General features: G+C 40.7%; 1 protein-coding gene and 1 pseudogene across 1 annotated transcript in view; both read right to left on the reverse strand.

Moving 5' to 3' along the window:
* The window catches only part of Insc (INSC spindle orientation adaptor protein), a 312,207-nt gene that overhangs the window by 20,197 nt on the left and 271,280 nt on the right, over window positions 1-20,730 (reverse strand). The gene's annotated exons all lie outside the window — the stretch shown is intronic.
* LOC124088390 (E3 ubiquitin-protein ligase RNF146-B-like) lies at window positions 13,279-17,649 on the reverse strand (annotated as a pseudogene).

The raw sequence follows: 20,730 nt of genomic DNA on the forward strand, positions 1-20,730 counted from the left end.
CCAGGTGCCATGATCGTCCATCTTCTGTCAAAGCACCCCCACCCTCAACCCTTCCTTTGGCTCTTTTATTTTCTTTGAATCTCTTAAAAAATCTTTTTTTTAATTAGCTACACATGACAGTACAATGATCTTGACAATTCATACATTTGAATCAAATGGGGTATAATTTCTCATTTTTCTGATTGTACAGGTTGCAGAAATCTTATTTTTAAAAAAATCCCTATTGATTAGTTGTCTATTTTTACCCAAACCTTCAGCTTTCTGGAACCCTTTCATTCCTCTAAGATTGGATCCAAAGGCCACTTCACAGATTCAGCTATTAATTGCTTTCAGTGAGCACACACAAGCCCTTCTTCCTACTTCTTCAATTAGATATGGATTTCAATCCATCAATTCGGCCATGAAAATATAACTTTTTTCCCCTATAATTTGACTGTCCTTTGAAACCAACCTCATCTTATTTTGTCCCCAGCAATCTCTCTGCACCAGTCAGGGCCAAACTGTTGCCCATACGCATCTGCATGGTCACTTCTATTGACAAGTTCCTCCCTTACTTCTGTGCCACAGTAGCACTCAGGAGTCTCTGATGTTCTTTTGTCCTTAACTCTCTAAATGCACCAAGAAGCCACCCTGACTCTGTGGCCTTGCTGCTTCCATGTAGCTATCAGGGATGTGGGGCCCCTCTGCTATGGGATCCCACAGCCATCTGGAACTCGGAGCTCACCACAGGTTCTTCCTGGGAGTCAGCCTGGAATCTCCTTTTCCAGGAATTATCTTTCAACACTCCCAGGACTATGAGTTTGGGGTGGGTGAGAATGAGAGTAAATCTTTTTCCTCAAATCATTTGAGGTTTGTCTATTACCCATAGACCTCTCCTTTCTCCAAGGAGTACTGGCCTTTGGAAACTGAGGGCAAACACAACCCTTTATTAAAGAAATATGACTGGCGCTTTTTTTTTTCTTATTTAAATTTACTCCAAAGGAAACTTTATGTCACTTAACAAATCTAAAAAGTAACCAAAAAATAAACAAACAAATTCAATGAACCCAATGTCATTATATTCTGCCCAGACAATTTTTGCCTGCCAAATGCTTTTTTCTTCCATAAAAAGTGAAAATAAAAGATGTCAGAAAGGTGTTAAAGAAACAGTAACAGTAACCTAAAGCATACTCCTTGCTGAACAGAAGAGTTGCAACAGATTTTAAAATGAAGGAACCTTTACAGTAGTGATTCTTATTTAAACGCAAGCTGTTATGCGAGTGAAAAATTTCTCATGCCACCAGAGGCAGGAGTCTTGGACTGAAGGCACTAACTGGATATTACTTAGGCCTAAATAGCTCAACATTCTGCCTAATCCTATTTTCTTTGCATTCTTGAGTTATTCGCACAAAACCAGAATTGCATATCTCACTTCCATTCTCACCCAAGCTGACAGGCCTCAATTTCCTCCAGTTTTAGTGCCCATTCATGGGGGTTGAATTTTAGGGTGGTCCCATGTCTACCTCCTGAGTCTAAGAGCCTCTCTATTTCATTTCCACATGATTTCTACTCTCCCTCTGTGGCTGTGCCCACTCCACTCCATTTCCAACAGTGGGAGGACAGCTTCCTGGGGTTCCAGGGCCAGATGTGCTCCTGACACACCTGGCCATGCTGCTAAAGCCTGTATTTTTCATGTCTCACACTTGTCTGCCTGTGTCACTCACACCTATGGTCAGCACTGTCTTGAAAACACACCTGCTCCAGAGCCAAGCCTGCAGAGAGGAGTGCCAAGCGTGGCTAATCCCCCAGCAGGCACCAGGCCACAGCTTTCAGGAGCCTTGGGTGATTGCTTTTGATCCTCTCCTTTCCAAAGCCAGCCTGATGTCACTCCCTCCAAGGAAGCAGGGGAAATTGCCTAGTAGTTTGGATGTGTGGAAATTGGTCCAGCAGGTATGAGAACATATATATATAGCCTTTAAAAACATATCTAGAATGAGATCAGAGCTATATTCCACCATCTCTTGAAGTCCCCCTTTGGGTGCTGTGATTCTCATCCTTTCCTGTTTTGTAAAATAATCGAAAGTGTGACTTAGAATTCTAAGAGTGTGGCAGTGAGATGCTCAAGAGTGCTCTTCTGCCGCATACTGTGTGCTATTTAAAATATATTGCCAGACTCCTAGATAGTAAGGAAACTCTCCAGACACCCATTCTTCCATTCAAAAGGAAGAAAAAAAGAAAAGATCAAAAGATGAATATGACCTGTAAGCAAACATAGGTTTAAAAAAAAAAAAAAAAAGGTCTGTGTTCTGGTGAATGCGCCTCAGACCAGCTGAGCAGTGGAGTTGTTTATCCTCAGACACATTAAGTTGGACCCTCAGGAAGTCCTAAGCAGGGAGCAACCCTCTGACTCCTGGCAGAAGCAAATACAATGTGTGTCTAGATTGAAAACATCTTTGCTATAGACTACACGGGATTTCCCAAAATTTAAAATTAACTAAGAGTTAAAAATAAATGGCCACCAAACATACATGGATAAAAACTATGATGAACAAATAAGAACAGACACAACAAATGCCAGATTTAGACACTGTATCAGACCATCTCTATGTAACAGTTCTTTTGCACTTGACCTTACCTCTCTCACATTCTGGTCACTGCTCTTATAACCAGCTGTGTGTGGCTTCTGATCGGCCTCATACAGATCAGTCTAACAGTGTTTCACCTCATGCCTATCCTGCATGTGTCTTGCTTCTGTCCCAGGCTGTTCCTAATGATGCTAAGGGGTGGGACACTATGAGATCCTGTCTGTACATTTGGAAACCAGGAGTGTGGGAGAGTTGATACTTCTTGACCTAAACATTGACCAATTAGAAAGGAGAACCAATGTACAAATTCTTTCTTATACCATCCTCCTAAATTTATGACCCTGGGAAGTAGTTTATATGACTTCTTGCAAGGTTTTTGCATAATGACCCTATGCTATGGGATATCCAGTTAAATGTAGTGGCATCCAGCTGAGAATACAACCTTATTTAGACTGTCTCTCCTTCCAAACTTCACTCACCTTTGCCCTTACTCCTGCTCCCTAAGATTGTCCTGCCTAAAAACTGATCACATATAACTTTGGATTTCTGAAAAACCTAGTCTAAGTCAGTCAAGAACTATAGATATTGCAGTTATCTGATAAAATATATAATGGGTATGTGTAAAGTTCTTTAAATACAAAAAAGCAAGCAACTAACCCTAATAACCAGAAACATTAGAAAAGATACAAAATAGAAATAAAAAATATATTTGTTGAACATAATTTTTTAAAAACTCTCTGGATATGATATGTTAACAAATATGATCAAGCTGAAGACAAAATTAGTGAACTGGAAGATATAGCTGAAATAATTATCATGAGTATAGCCCAGAGAATAAGACTAAAAATATTAGAAGTTAAAATACATGATGATGCTATGATATGAATATATCCTCCAAAATTAATATGTTGAAATTTATTCACTAATAGTATAGTATTAGCAAGTGAGGCCATTGGGAGGTGATTAAGCTATGAAGATGGTACCCTCATGGAGGGTGAAGCATCCTCATAAAAGACCCCAGAGAGCTGCCTTGTCCTTTGCACCAGGTGAGGATACATCAAGAAGGCACAATCAATGAACCAATGGCCCTCACTACTGAATCTGCTAGTGTCTTGATCTCGAGAGATCTGACAGTACAAGTTCCAGATCAAAGATCAATAGGCTTGCGGGGGGGGGGGGGGAAGCCAACAAGAAAAGCCAATGTTTCAGGTCAATCCTGAACGTAGAAAAAAAGCTGATGCCAGTTCAATGCAATCAGACAGGAAGAATCCTTTTTCACTCAGGAGAGGTTCAGCCTTTCTATTCTACTCAGTACTTCTGTTGGTTGGATGAGACCCACCCACATTAGGGAAAGCAGGCTTCTTTACCTGATCTTCCATTTTAAAAGCTAATCTTATCTGAGAACACCTCACAGACACATCCAGAATATTGTTGAACAAATAACTAGGCACACCATGGTCTAATCAAGTTTAGGTATAAAATTAAGTTTTACATTGACTACAGCTTGCTAACTAGACGGATAGATGCTTGAAAACAAAGGAGTATCTTCAAAGGGCTAAATGAAAATAACTATGAATTTAGGTTTGTGTAAGCAGCAAAAATGTCTTTTGAAAAAGTAGATAAAATATTCTTATATTAAAATTCACCAACAGATTTAAAACAAAACTCTAAAAATGCATATATCCTAAACAGGATTATATTACATTACAAAAGATTATACCATTCATCTTGCTGACAGATTCTCTCCACCCTTCACAGCTTGCACACTTTGAAGAAGCAGGTTGCCATCTTTAAGAGCCCAACATGGCAATCTCTGAGGGCAATCTCTGGGGGTCAGCCATCAGTGAATAACCACCTGGGACCCTCAATCCATCTGCCCATTAAGAACTGAATGCTGCCCTCAACTAGTGAATAAGTATAGGAGAGGATACTACCCAGGCTCATCCTGCCCCTTCCGATGAGACCACAGACCTTAGACCAACACCCCAAGAGCAAATGGCCTTGCGAGAGAATAGAATGCAGCTCAGCAAGGTTATGCCCAGACTCTTGACCCACAGAAACTGCAGAATAACAAATGTATGTCTTTAAAAATCAATAAATTTGGAGATTGCTGGGAAAGGTGGTATACAGCTGTAATCCCAGTGACTTGGGAGGCTGAGGCAGGAGGATCATGAGTTCAAAGCCAGTCTCAGCAACAGCAAGGCACTAAGCAACTCAGTAAGAACCTGTCTCTATTTAAAATACAGAAAATAGGGCTGGGAATGTGACTCAGTGCTTGAGAGCCCCTGAGTTCAATCCCTAGTACCCAAGTTTGAAGATTGTTCATAAAAACAAGAATTATTAGATACAATGAAGATCCCTACTTAAGACAAAGTTCAGTTCACCAGGAAAACAGCAATTCTAAACTTGTACAAATCTAATGGAACGGACTCCAGCTATATCATGAAATCCTAACTTTGAGAAATACAGGTGCAATATAAAGGGATCTGGGTCACGGACAATAAACTAGACCCTGTGCTTGATGCTGCTAATTTATCCAATAGTCCCTTGCAAACTCTATCATTTTTCTGAGCCTAAAATTCCTCCATTCTTGTGACATACCTGGTGATAAACTGTGTCAAATATATTGTTTCCTTTGCTTTCTGTTTTCTGTTTGTTTAAGTCCATAAGCATTTACCAAATGAAATAGTTTTTAAATGTTATCACAAGTGTATGTGTTTCTCACTCAAGAAGCTAACACTGGGGAAGTTCTCCTTGGTTCCTAGACCAGCCCAAGCATAAGTTCCATCTTGCTAGCTGTACTCCACTGAATAATAGGCCAATTTTAATTGCAGAAAACCAGGAGAGTTCAGCTCAAGAAAAGAATCCAAACAGTCCCCTTGAGACTTATCTCCACTACTACATCCCAAGTATCACACAAAACTTTGTGAGATTTGCTCTTCCCGTTTCTTGATCAATAGGTTAAGTCATCCTGATTAAAGAACTCAAGCTAGATGAGCAGCATAGGAAAAAGCCACATTCAGCTGAGGGTGTGGCTCAGTGATAGAGCACAAATTTAGCATGGGCAAGGGTCTGGGTTCAATCCTCAGCATCACCAGATTAAAAACTAAATAAAAAGCCACGTTCATCATAGAGCAAATGCCCCAGAGAATTTACCTTCAGAGGCTAAGTGAAAGAATCCTCTGCATTTAAAGATCACATTGACGCTGATGGTATCATGTCCCTCCCAATAGGTAAGGACATTAAATAATGCAGAAGTCAGTCAGTCAGTCAGGTATTGATTTGGCATAAAAAGTTTCACTGGTGAAATGATATATTTCTGTATAAAATATATATAAAAAGTTGCAATACAAAAAGGAATATATATATATATTTTTTTTCAGGAAAAAAAATTACACACACCTTGCTTTTCCTTCCACTTTGTAAATGTAAGCCCTGCTTCTTTGTCTTCAGGCAGAAATTTAGCCATATTCTCCTGCAGGTAAGTCGTCTACAAATTCTAGCCCGAGGGTAGACTTTTTTACTTTGTATTTAATGCTGTTTGAAGATGCCTGAGTGGAACTTATGAAATTCCCAGCATCACAGAAGAGGTTTGTATTTTCCATTTAACCCCTGAGTTCTGTCTCCTCTTCACAAATTGTCTCAGCGCTGCGGGCGGCCCCTCCAGCCTGGAGCTGTGGGAGCCTGTGGGGTTCTTCCAGGACACCACTGAGTTTGGCATCAATATGCTCACCAAGCCCAATCCCAGGCAGATCTGAAATTGGGAAATATCGGCATGAAACCAGGGCACATTTCCAGCCCAGAAACAGAAGTTGATCTTAATATCCAGAGAATGGAAACAGACTTTGTCATAGCAAAACTTGTGCATCAAGCAGATCGATCTTCAAATCCTGGCTCAGCCACCACTGACTAATTAATATTTGGGTGAGTTTTTAAATCTTTCGTACGCCTTGGTTGCGTCATCTATAATATGCGAATGATGATGGCTGTCACATTAGACGTTTTTCTCTAGGAAAATAAATGTTAAAATGCATGTAAAGTGCTTAACATGAAACCTGGCATACAAAAAAAAATTTAATAAAATTTCTAGTTAATAGTAATAATGACATAATAATGATTATCACCATCATTAATATGATAGCTCGTAACTGACTTAGTTGCCATATTCCATTTATGAAAAGAAAACCACATGAGAATTTTACCATGTCAGAATCCCTCAGCCAATCACAAAGCGGCTAATCAAGTGCAGCAGGAACCATAAAGATAAACCTTCTTTCTATACCAGGAACCTAAATCTCAGAGAGGTAAAGTAAATTGCTCAAGTTCACACAGCAAGGTCAGGTTTAGCTTCACAGACAAAGAGCAGGATTCACATTAACCAAAGCAGAGTCAGCAGGGATCCCGTAAACTTAATTCAAATAACTCACCCCTAAAGTTAATATATTTTTAGGACTGATAAAGCTCATGTAATGGGGAGTGCTCGGGAATCCAATTCTACTTGGCATTCTCAGAAGCGTCCTTGGGCTGCTTGAAGATTCGCAGCCTATAGCTTTTGGCAGTCCCCAAAGAGGGAGCTCTTTCCACTAACAAAATACAAAATGCAAAATTAATAAAAAGACCCTTTGAAACTGACAAATGTGCCTCAGGCAAACTATCTGCCCAGCAGCTGGTTAAAATTTAATCAGTTTAAAAAAAAAATTTTTTTTTTTTTTAAGGCCTGTACATCTTTTGTATAGAGCTCCCCAGTCTGAGTGTGGTCAAAGTTTGTTAAACAAGAAATAATAGCCAAGGCTTTTTAATTCTGCAAATAAGCAATGGATGCTTTAAATGGTTCTGCAGCATTCAAGAAACTAATTGCCTGGGTCTCAACAAAGCTGGATAATTCTTTAATAATTTCTGTCCTTTCTCTTAGAAAACCTAAATTGGCAACTATACACTGTGCAGTGAATCTTAACATTGATTTAGGCTTATTACATTGTGGCTTTTTCTGGGAAGTTGATTGAACCCTAGATAGAGAAGGGGAGGGAAAGGAAGAGACGGAGGGAAAGAATCAGAATGAATACAAGAATGAATCTACTGCCAGAGTGACTGGAGTTTTGTATAAAAACTCCACAGGAACATAGTGAAGAGTGCACGGCTGTTACTATTTCTAGCACTCTGGAGACCTGAGGATTTTTAAGTCTTGGCCCAGGAGTCTCCAGCCAGTCTGCCAGGCCTAGCTCTAATTCGATTTGATTGACCCACTCTCCTACCGTAAATGTGCATAAAATTAAAGACCACAGTGAAGCCGAGATAAATAAGCATCTCTGATGAAGGACATTCACCAGGACATAAATGAGTCAAGTCCGCTGTTGTCCACAAACTGTAGGAACAATCACACAACCTCTCCTGCTTGAAATGTAGTTATTCATAAAGGAGAAGCATGGTGGTTGGGAAGGGAGATGAGCAAGAGGGGTAATTTTTTTGCTGTGTGGCCTTGCCAGGAATGAAGGAAGTGGAGTCTAAACCACTCAGGCCTTGGACCTGAATTCCTAGGGAAGCCAGGTGTGGGGGATGGGAGGAAGGGCAGAAAGTGAGAGGTGGATTTAGGTTAGAATGGCCTCTAGGTGCAGCTGCAGCCTGAGAGATTTCCGAAAGAAACTTTTCTCTCACTTAAACACAATTGCTAATAACCACTTTATCCAATGGGAAAAATTCAGTTGTCTGCCTCAGAATTCATATGTCTCTGACCTTATTTGGATGCCATACTACACATTTCAAGGGAAGGACTGGCATGTCATCTAATATAGGAAGGAAAAGACCCACCCACGAAGCTTGGCTTTCAACATGGGAGGCGGGCTTGTGCACTCAAAACAATTGGTTTTACCTCCTGAAAGCCCAGTTTCATCATTATAAATTGAAATGATAATACCTACTACTAAGGCACTATCATTTAGGGCTACTATGAAGACTGAATTTTATAATAGTTAAAAAATAAAATTCATGACCTGCAACAAAGAGTAGCTTATATACATAATAACATAGGGTTAGGGTTAGAGTTATAGGTACTAACTGTCCACCCAGAAACCAAGGTAATTGCTATTGTTTTGTTGAGTTTTTAGACCTGTTAACTTGCTTATATCCCTGGTTCTGAATTATGGGCTTCTACTTCTTTCTTGTTCTGACCTAACTTTGGCATTCATGCTCACCACAAAGCCCAGTCCTGGCCTCACACTGTGACTCTGCTTTTTGCTTTCAAGGCTTTGTTTAGGAGAACTCTGAAAAACAGAATAACAAACGTATTAGCCTTGGTGCTTGGTGCACTTTTCTTGGTGCTAAATATGCCAGAAACTATTCTAAGAAGTTTCCTCAAAACAAACACATAGCTAGATACTACTCTATCTCCATTTTGCAAATGAAGAAACTGAGTAACAGAAAGATTGACTTGTCTAAGATCACATGGCAAAGCTTAGGATTTGAACTCAAGCAGTTGCTCTCTAAAAGTTTTGTTCTGAAAGCTGAAGTTAAAAACAGAGCTAATCTGCAGTGTTTGGTTAAAGGACATTAGCTGAGAGATTAGTATATACCATCTACTGAGTGAATATATGGTTGACATGCTTCCTATATGTAATATGAATGAGCCTGTGAAGCAGCTGATATGATTAATTTCATTTTCAGATGAGGAGATAGAAGCTGAGGGATGTTCAGTGACTTATGCCTGGTCCATATGACCACAGGGCTGTCTGCTTAACGGAACTGGTGGCACCGTCTACAAATGCATGCATCACCTAATGGTTTCTTCAGAAAAGCACTACTGTTACCATCCAGAAATCAAATACACATTTCAAAGCTAAAGAGCTTCACTCCGACCTGTAGTCATCCCCCCAGTTCGGCTTAAACAATTAGAAACTTCCTAGAAATCAGCTTTTGGGGTGCCAAGATTTTTAATTTTGTCTGTTCCTATTCTATTGACTATAATCATGCATACCTCCAAATATGCCTACCTTTGAATATCCTTAGCTACCCATGACTGGACACCAACTCTGGCCCTAAAAGAAATTATATGAAATATGTAAAATCTAAATCTAATTTTAATAAAGTTAAAAATGAACATTCAACAGAGGTTTGTTAAAGTGTTCTTTGGTTTTGTTCCCATATGTTCCTTCTTTTACTTTCGATTTGCTTTATGTATTCTGTGTTGCCAAAGTATAGAAAAAGGTTCAGCCGTGACATTTTTGTTATAGATTATACCTTTCCTCCTTACAAATGATGCTTTGTAGGGATAACCCATTATTTTTCCTACTCAATATCCATTTTTCTCTTCTACTGGTAACACCTCAACTTCCTAAGGAGAAGCAGTTTCTTCTGCAAGCTCCATCCATGGAGTTTAGATGGAATTGAGCATGAGTGGACCTGTGACCTGAGAGAATCAGGTGGTGCATTGACCCTGTAAGTGGTTTACTTTAGACACAGTTCAGGGTCACTAGAGAAGCAAGTGCAGAATTACAAAGAACAATCTCCAATTGCCTACATGACACCTTTACTTGGGTAGCTGATGGGCATCTTGGACAAAATATTGCTAAAATATGAGCAAAGTCAATAGTTTTGATACTGTTATTTCTTTTCCCCTCTTCATTTTACTTTTCCTTTAGGGTTAGGTAATGCCCCACAGTCAATCCTCGCCCAGCCTACTCCAAACAATAAATGGCACAACACCATTGCAGGTGCTGAGACGCAGGGCTTAGGAGAGATCCTGGATTACTCTCTTTCCTTCAGCCCTCAGCAAATCCTGTTAGCACTCCCTCCAGGGCAGATTCCAGCCTGTCCACTCTCCATCTCCACCTGGGCCACCGTGTCAAAGCTATCACCACTGAAACAGCCCCTTACCTGGCTCCTCACCCCCTACAATCCACCTTCTGCACAGCCTTCCTTGATCTTATTAGGGATTTTGTTAACTAGCTGCTCATGATCTTTTAAAATGTAACTATTTCATGTCATCTCCCTTCTTAAAGCTTCTCAATGGCCTCCTGTCATCCTGGAATAAAATCAAAAGGTTTCCAAGCCTTTGAAACATTGTTCAAGAAAGTTTAGAAGAAAGTTCAACTTAAATTTATTTCATCCCATCTTAAGTTTTTATAGGTTATCTCCATTTTTTATGTATAACAATAAATATATTTTGCATTGCCTAATTATGCTATTTTGGTTTTAGTTTTTACACTTCCTGGCTGATTTTTTTTTTCTTTTCTGCTTTTCCTACTCTTTGTTTTTCTAGTCTTTTCTTGTATTTTTTTTATGTTTCTGTTCCCCCTTCCTCCATGACCTTTGATTTAGTGGCTCCGTGACCTCTTTTTTATTCTCTTGGGGGTCATCTTTTTTACGTATGTAAATTCTATTGCTTAATGTATCAAACTTTAAAAAAAATGATAACCAACTTGAATCTAATGTATGAAATATGATATGTCAAGAGCTTTATAATGTTTTGAACAACCAATAAAAAAAATTAAAAAAAAAAAAAATGAAGCCTTATCTGATTGACCCACCATATGGGAAATGAAACTTTGGAGGTCATATTCCTTTTTCTGATCCACATCGCTCTGACTCCTAATTTGAGGTGGTCCATTTTTGAGGGTTTTGGTTCTAACATTCTGTTTCCAAAATTAAATCAGTCATGGAAAGCTTAAAGACAACTAGGAACTAAATTGGAGACATAGAGACAGAATAATCAGCTTTCAGGTCTGACACTAGTTTGAGCCTAACTCAAATGGGGTCAACCTAGTTCCTCTTGCCCCCTAACTTATTTGGCCCAATCAAGGTAGACTCACCGATTCAAGAATGGATGGATGTGTTGTATAATAAGACCCGAATCCCAGTCCTGCACGGCCATGGGGTGTCCTTGTGTTGACGGTGGAAGGGAGTGCTATGCTCTCTATATTCACTCATGACTGAGCCTTATGATAAGCCACCATCTCAAACATTTCCATTGTGATGCCAAGTGGAAAAAGAAAAGGTCTATAGGATGTGGCCCAGAGTTTTGTTTGTAGGAAAACTTATTTTTTTAAAATTATTATTACAAATTCAAAATTTTTAAATAAAGTGTTATTTGTATTTTCTATTTCTTCTTGTGTCAGTTTATGTATATGTTGTTTCTCAAGGAATTTGAGTTCTTTGAGAATTCTATGCTATTTTCATTATCATAAGATTGTTCTTGATATAAACTTTTATCCTCTTCTAACATCTGTAGGATCAGAAGCAATATTCCTTCTCTCATTACTAATATTATTAATTTGTATTTTTTGTTGATCAGTCTTTCCAGGGTTTATCAGTTTTGTTAATCTTTTTCTAGAACCAACCTTGGCTTTGTCATTTCACTATTATTTGTGATGTCACCGATTTCTGCTTTAATTTTTATTTTACTCTTCCATTTTCTTTTAATTTATTTCATATTTTTAGCTTAGATTTTTGAACCCTCCTTTTTTCCTACTGTATTGCATGCAAAGCCATAAATCTTCCCTAAGCACTGCTTTAGCTGCACTCTGCAGATTTTAGTATGTCATGGTTTTATAATCATCCAGCTTAAATTGTTTTAAAAATTTCCTTTGTGATATCTTACTTGACTTATGGTTTACTTAGAAGTGACCTAATTTCCAAATATTCAAGGATTTCCTATCTTATTGCTGTTGGATTCTAAAATATTACTATAGAGTCATAAAAAATACTCTATTAGATTGAATTCTTTTAAGATTTATTAACATTTATTTTATGGCCCAGAATGTCTGTCTTGGTTGAAATTCCATATACATTTGAAAAAAAAAAGTATAATGTATTCTTTAGTGATGGGTTATGGTCTCCTATGTGTTAGATCAAGTTAGATTAAGAATGTCTAAATCTTTACTAAAATTTTTCCACTTGTTGCATCATCTACTAAGAGAAGAATCTTTAAAATAAAATCTCCAAAGACAAAGGCTTTGTCTATTTTTCTCTTTAGTTCTACAAGGGTTGGTTTCACATATTCCAAAGTAACCTCATTTGGCATTATTATCCTCAGGTAGGATTATTACTTCTGATGAATTGATCCTTTTTTTTAAAAAAATAAACTCTAGTATCTATTAAATTATAAATTTTTAATCAAAAAGAAAAATGCAGACCAAGTGAAACTTCAAACTGCAAAGACTGGAAAGCAGAGTCTATGAGAACACCATAAAATGTGTTACAAAGTTTCTGACACACAAGTTGCTAGCAGGTTTTTTTTTTTTAACAATTCTATTTCAATAACTTTACTATAAAATAGTTATTATCCATCTCTTTTTAAATCCGAAATTCTCATCTATTTCCACATTAAATTAAGCTTCCTGCTCATAATATATATATCAAACATCTCACAGGTGCCAAATTTTAATAATGGTTTCATGCCAATCCATGCAGAAAAATAAGATCATGCAAGAGTCAGATGAGGACAACGAATGCACAGATGATATATGCACACTGGCCAAAAGAATTCAAGATATTTAAAATTTAAAAACTATAAAGTAAACAAAGATCAAGAAAATGAATTATTACTAAACAGCTCTCAGCAGTCAGCATTCAAGTTCCTTGCATTAAATACATTTCTGAGCAGAGACATGTTAGACATTTAAATTTCAGCTATTCTTACCCTTCTCACCACAACTCCTGAAATGCACAACTACGGATGAGTATAATATTGTGTGGGGATAGGTTTACAGATGAACAAGACTTTTTAAATTTGAACTTTAGATACTCTTCACTGTCTATCAGGCCTTCTAGATCTGACAATGACCCTCACTGTTCCAACCCCTGCTACTAATGGACCATTTGCTATTTGATCTGCTACTGTCTGGTTTGCATTAGGAACCAAAAGTCTCTGTTGGGTCAAGGAGTTCTGTGCAACCAGCACAGAGATGTCTTCACTATCGCTACAGCATCTGATCTGATTTCTTCAGTGGAGGTGTTGGGTATCCTCCTGAAGATGGTGAAACATGATTTTCTTCTCCTTCCCCTATGACTCCTTTCAGCTATGCTGTCTCCATCAAGTTGTAAATGAGCAAAAGAGTCTTCCAGATAAGTGCCTGCCCAGGGTATGGGGCTGCAGGGCCAGTTAACTGGCCATCGACTGATGTTGAGACCCTTGCAGAAGACTCTGGAGGCTGAACCGAAGCTCCACTCAGTGCGACAAGCTGTCGGCTCCATTGGCAGAGCTCTCCCCTCAAGGTTTACAGTACTAGTATCACAGTCTTGCCTAAGTCCAGCTACTACCATCTTTGGTATATCTATTATGTCTTGTTTAATTTTCCTGTAATATCCATGTTTGCTTCTCCAATACTGAACCATATTTTGAAGATAAGCAACATAGAGAACCCTAGCAATTAACATTTTATTTTTATCTTTGGAAGAAGTATCTTCCAGCTCTCGGCTAATTCAGACATCATTACTGCCACCCCCATTTCTCCCGTCATAAAATCATGCATATTCACCGTTTCCTCTACTTGCTGCCTTGAGTTCTTTTGGTGACAACAAAGTTGACTCGTCAAGGGAATCCTCAGGAATTTCTTGTGGACAAAGGGCACGTTGCTTTCCGAGCCATAAAGCTTCCTTTACACACAGATAGCAGAAAACATGCTTACAAGGCAGATGGACTAGGCGAACTCATGTTTGCAGACAAATGGCACCTTCAGGAACAGTTGAGAAGGTGGAGTGTTAGAACAGGACTCTTGAAATTAGTAGGAACATGTTTATGGAGTGATCGTTTTCACCACAGCCCATCATTTCTATTACAGAACTCACAGATGCCTGCCACAAAAATAAAACCTCATCTTCAGCAGTCAGCCAGCTTGTAGCATCTTCTCTTCCACGGCTGGTTCATTCTTTGTAAAAGATTGTTCCTAATGCAGTCTGTTTCACAAATTCCTTTAGTCAACCAGGCAAGAAGAAAGTCTCTGCACCTTTCGTTGCTAACACTTGTCCCCTGCAAGCCCTTTGCCCCAGCTCCCCCCCTCTCTGGCCACAGCCATAGTCACCTTGCAGTCTTTTCTGAATTGATCCTTTTATCATCATGAAGTATCCCCCTTTACCTCTGATGCCACTCCTATCCAGAAGTCTATTTTATCTGATATTAGTGTAGCTGACATTCAGAAGGACTTTCTCATACCTGTTCTTTGTACAGTGCATCTTTTCCCACCCTTGGACTTTCAATCTACCTGAGTTTTATTTAAAGCAGATTACTATAAAGTTATACCAAAACGATAAATGTCCAGCTGGAGAGATGGAACATTGCCAGCATCCCAGAAGCTTCCCCACATGGCCCTGTGCTGTCACCACTCCTGAACAGAACCGCTAACCTGACTTCTGAGACCTAAAACAGCTTTGTGCTTTTGAAGTTTTTGTAAGTGAAACTGTAGCTTAGACACCTCGATCTCGGTTGTCCAATGTCACATTCACGAGATTCATTCAAGTTATCATGTGTTGTCGTTAATTTATGTATATATAGCTGCATCTATTGGATGCTACAAAGAATACCACAACATTGTGCCAGCGGTCCTGTTGATATGCTTTTGGGTTGCTTCCAGATTTTTGACTACTGTGAAGAGTGCCACCACAAACAGATTTCCATTTTTTAGTACGGAAAATAGCTGCATTTCTACTGGGTATCAGTGAAGTTCTTTCTGAAACCTTGTAAATGTCTTTGTTTTAGCATGTGAACCTGCATTTTGGAATGATACTGCCAGGGATTCTGAGAGGTGCTTTTTATTTCCCCATGCCTGTGGAGAAAGTGCGAGGATTCCACATCACACACATGGTAGCTGAAGTTCAGACGGCAAGGGGTCCCCATTAGCCCTCTCATCTTCACATTCTCCAGATACAGCCACAGCAGTATGGAAATTTCTGGAAGGCAAACCCAGTTTCCTTGGTGCTGGTTTCCATAAGGCTCACAGGCTCATATAAGACGCTAATGGTGGCTGGTCTTGAACTGTGTGGATCTAGTGATCACAGAACTGCTGCCTAGATGTAGCATTCTCCAGACCTGCCTGGCTCCCTTCCAGAGTTCTGACGGTTTTGCTTCTGCTTCTGTACTAGTCTGGGTTTTAAAATTCACAGGAAGCGCTCTCTTACGGGCTCCCTGTTTTCAGTTGCCGGGCTCTCTCCCTCACCCCTTCCTACTCCATGAAACTATTTCAGTGCCAAGAAAAGGGAAGTGTGAAAATCCTGCCCAGCTGGAGTTTCTCTGACTACACATATCAGATGTCATTAGGTGGGGAAATGAGCCCTTGGAGGCCTACAAGTCTGTAGAAAATTCCTCCTCTGGCATTCGAGTCTCTCTACCACGGACTCCTGCGTAATTTCCAACACCATTTCCCATTGGTTCCAATGTGTCCTTTTCTGTCAGAGATAGGCTGTTTCCCACCCACCAAAGACACACCCCCACCTTCTCTTGTCTCTTCCATCTCCCTTCATATGTCCTTCCCCGAATGGCTTTGCACAGCCTTCCTCTTACCTGTTTAAATATTTTACCTGGATCATGCACAGGTGAACTGGAAAATGAGGGGTTCCTTGTTAAAGATTAAAGATGGTGACAAGAGAGCATTAGCTCTAGGACGGGGCCCTGTGTGACTGCACAGCTTGTCCATAAAGCCAGCCACATAGTGAGAGACCACTTCAGGAAGAGGAAATGGAGAGGAAACACCAAGCATCTGCCTGTCTCAAAGGAGATTTAGACAATCAGCAGAGATTGGGATCAAATTAGTGACGAGTAAATAGGAAACTCAGTGAATATCAACATCAAAATAAGACAACTATTACTTTTAGGAAAAAAAAAAAGAAGGAATTGGGCAGAAAAATAAAAAGAAAAGTAATTGTTTATTTTCACGGCTCAGCTGTGAATACTGTTTGCATAGTATATTAGTCAGGGTTCTCCAGGGAAACGGAGCTAGTTGGATGCATATAGAGAAAAAGATTTATTTTGAGGATTTGGCTCACAAACCAGTAGGGGTTGGCAAGTCTAAAATCTGCAGGATAAACCAGCAGGTTGGAGACCTAGAGAAGACTGTGTTGAAGCTCAAGTCTGAAAACAGTCTGGAGGCAGAATTCCCCACTTCTTAGGGAGATCTGGCTTTTTCTTGTCAGGCCTTCAACTGATTGGATGAGGCCCACCCACACACTTTATGGAGAGTAATGTACCTGGCTCAAAGCCTACTGATTTGAATGCTATTCTCATGTAAACAATGCCTTCATAGTGACAGCTAGACTGGCATTTGACCAAATACCTGGGTACCAGAGCCTAGACACAGGTTGACATATGAGATGAATCATCACACATAATTATTTAAATTTAAACAACGATATTGATGTAACCAAAGTTATGACAAATCATATTGGAAGGATGTGGAAGATGTAAGGGAGAAAAAAAAGCTGAAACTCCTCCTCCACACAGTGCAGGGAAATCAAAGAATGTGGCAAAGCCGACAAACCAAGGGGAGGAAACCAGCCGTGGTTTTGGAGAAAGAGAAGTCGATGCAAAGGTGACCGGCTGAAAGGCAAGAGGTTTGCCTCTGCAGGAGGAGACGGGGTAGGAGGGTGTGGGAAAATGCTGTTGGACATAAGGCACCAGGCAGATATATTTGGATTTTTTTAAATGTATGCTTGTATAATTCTGACTTAAAAATATCAACACTTTAAGAAAGGGAAGAGAAGAGAAGGAAATATCTACAGGAGAAAAACATAGGTTATAAAACAGTGGAAGCCAACTGAGCGCTAATGCAGAATGAGGTCCATATTTAAGGTCTACGGAGCACTGACCGCGAGCAGGAGCAGGCTCCCACAGGAGACCACCAGGAGAGTAAGGATGCGCACAGAGAACACCGCGAGAGGCGCAGGCAGATGCCTTCCTGTAACGCTCACTTCCCATGAACTTCAGAAACTTTCTGAGGGCCTGTTCAGATCTCCCCTCATCCTTAAAGTGTTTCTGCACCTTCCCAGAGAGCTGCTCCCTGCTCCTTCTAAATACCCACAGCATCTGACATGCACCCAGCGGATCCTTCATTAACCAAACCATCTTTCCTTTCCCAAGTGTGATGGGGTCAGGTCTGCCCGACATCAACAGTGACCACCACGTGCTGAGCATCTCCTCTGGGTCAGTGTCCTGCATACACACCCCATCTAATCTAAAGTTCTCTGCTTTATGGATAAGGAACTTGAGACCAAGAGACTTGAGAGGACTTGCTGGCTCTTAATGACAAAAGTAAAATTCAGAGTCAAATCTTCCTAATTCCCAAGACTGTGCCTTTACCTTTAAGCCACACGGTCTCTCACTACCCCAAACTGCCCGTTTTGTTGCAGGTGCTTCGAGTAATATCAAGCACATGGTAGGGAGGCAGAAACTGGTGGTGGAGGAAAAGAGGGAGCAAGGACACAGCCCATGATTGGCAAGGCATCTTGCTACCCCCCCCACCCGCCCTTGCAGAAGCACAAGGATCTTCTTGTAGCAGAGCCAAGCTGTCATGGGAACAAAACAGCTCTTTTGACCCCGCACATGCTTCTGTGTGTAAACAGATGTCAGGTTTAAATCAATCTTGCTTCCTGACACCTTATTTTAAAACAGTAATTATGGGCTCATTTTTGTCTATGCTGTCCTAGGTAAATTATCTAACTCCACCCGCCTCTCCAAGTTTTAAATTTTTTTTCAAAATTTATTTTTTAGGTGTAGATGGACACAACACATTGCCTTTATTTTTATGTGGTGCTGAGGATCGAACCCAGGTCCTGCCTGTGCTAGGCGAGCGCTCTACCACTGAGCCACAATCCCAGCCCCAAGTTTTAAATTTTTAATATCAATTACCTTTTCCCCCCAAAGGCACTTACAGCAGGGGACACAGCCTGGTGGGGCCACAACAAAGAGAAAGCCTCTGTAGCAGTCGGGGAAGAGCAGAGTAGTGAGGTGGTACCAGTCCTGCAGCAGAGCGGGAGGATGTGGAAAGCAGAGGTCATCACCAGCACAGAGACAGGCCAGCTGGTCACTGAGGGAACAAGGACTAGCAGGACTCAACACAGAACACCCAGGCTGGGTCAGATGCAGTGACCAGGGCAATTCCAGTTGGAAGAGGCATGATACCACGAGTGGTTGCTCAGCAATGCTCTGGTCCCTGAGGACTTACAGATTCAGGACCTGACAGTCTGACTTCCTCGTTATCTCCCTTGGTCAGTTTGTGCTGCTATAACAAAATACCTGAGACTGGGGAATTTATAAAGATAAGAAATATGTTTCTATGGTTCTAGAGACTGAGAAAACCAAGCTCAGGGTTCTGGCGTTCAGTGTCTGATGAGGGCTGCTGTGCTCTGCCTCAAAGATGGTATCTTCTTGCTCTGTCCTTTGGAGGGGACAGATGCTGTGTCCTCACAAGGCAGAAGGAGAATGAATAAGAGGTCACACCATTTAACCCAGAGCTCTTTTATAAGGGTTCAATCCCATATTTGAGGCTTAATCACCTCCCAAAGGCCATACCTCTTAATACTGCCATGGTAGGGATTAAGTCAAATGTGAATTTTGGAGAAGACACTATTGGTGGCCTATGACTTAGACAGAGATGATGATAATGACCCTCATCCTCCTTCTCTTCCTACCACCAGCAGGTGACCACCACCAGAAGGGGTTCTTTCTCTCTCTTAGGAGAATGTAAGGATTTCTGATTCAGATCTGAGTTTGGATCTCAGTTCTTATTAGTTGTCACAGGCAAACAAACTCTCTGAACTATGGTAGATTGAACCATGAGTCCTAACAGGCTGTGTTTTGACATAATGCTGTGTGACTTCAATCAATTGCTTAACATTTCTGAGCTTCAGTTTCTTCAGCTGTAAAACTGATATAATAAGGGTATCTATGTCGTGGGGGACACACTGCGAGGAATAAACGCCAGAATGTAAATCCCTTACCATAATCGTTACCGCTAATCACAAAATAATGATTTTCATTCTTTAGGATTTTGATGACTATTTAATTAGGCAAGGATAAATTTGAAGCACCTAGCTTGAAAGCTGTTAGTTCCTTTTCCTTTATTGAGGTGGATTAGTGTATAGTCATGGATTTGAGATCTCCTTTGAGCTCTATTAGATGGGCAGTCCCAGTGGAGAGGAGGGACACCTGACCTTGGCCATCAGTGTTTTATCCTGGGCAAAGAGGCCAAAACTGAGGCAAGGGAACATAGCAGGCAGAAATACTATGAGACAGAGTAATTGACCATCAGGAGCATAAGAGAGATTCAAATGAGACCAAAGGCACATGCTCATTCTGAAGACTAACATTATAAGAAACGGAGATGGTCATCCAGCTGGACCAGAATCACATCAGGATTTTCCATCTCTTTCATTTGCTGCAGTGATTTCCAAAGAGGCTCCTGCAATTCTACTTCTACCTTTCCAAGTCCCACCCATCCACAGTGCAAGGAAAGAAGGGCTCCTGCTACACTAGACTAAGCTAGGAGACGAGCAGGTCCCTAGAGAAGCAGCCTCTCCTCTCACCTCTGTCTGGCCCTGTGCATTGACATCACCTAGATGCTAACACTGGCACTGCTGGTCTTAGTTCTGAACTAGACCCCTCTTCCCCATTTACTCTGTTTTGCTCCCCCACTTCCCAGCTTCTGACCTGGATGCCTACTCCCATTTTCCGTCCTGCCTCATATCCCAGATTGGGCCTCGACACTGGTTCCAGGGCTACAAACTTTGCTTCCCCAACCTAGACCATTTCTTAGGCCCCCTCCCTCTGTGCTAAAAGCTGCCTTGGGTAGAAAGCCCTCTCGATCCCCCAACATTCTGCATCCTCTTCTCAGCATCACTGGGGGATCTCACAATGTCTAGTTCTAAGAGTGAGCCCTCCCTACACACTGGGTGCATCCTGACCTCTTGGTTGCCTCTGGGCAATGGAAGACACTACTCTCTTCTCCCCCTCAGAGCAGCATAGCCCTTCTCCATGGTCCTACTTTAGATGTTTGCTTTGTTTGGTGGTGAGAATAGCCTTGAGAATGGAAAAAAAAATGACTATGGAAATCAAAGAAACTAAAAGTGGGAGTGAGCACAGGAGGATTCATCCAGGGACCTCTGAGCAGGAAGAACCTCTAGGGTCCATCTATCTTTTTGCCTCATTGTACAGACAGGGATGGTGGTCATTTGACTCAAGTCCCAGAGT

The sequence above is a fragment of the Marmota monax genome, unplaced genomic scaffold (genome assembly GCF_021218885.2).
Source record: "Marmota monax isolate L192 unplaced genomic scaffold, Marmota_monax_Labrador192_F-V1.1 WCK01_AAM20220418_F8-fsc00061, whole genome shotgun sequence".
Lineage (NCBI taxonomy): Eukaryota > Metazoa > Chordata > Mammalia > Rodentia > Sciuridae > Marmota > Marmota monax.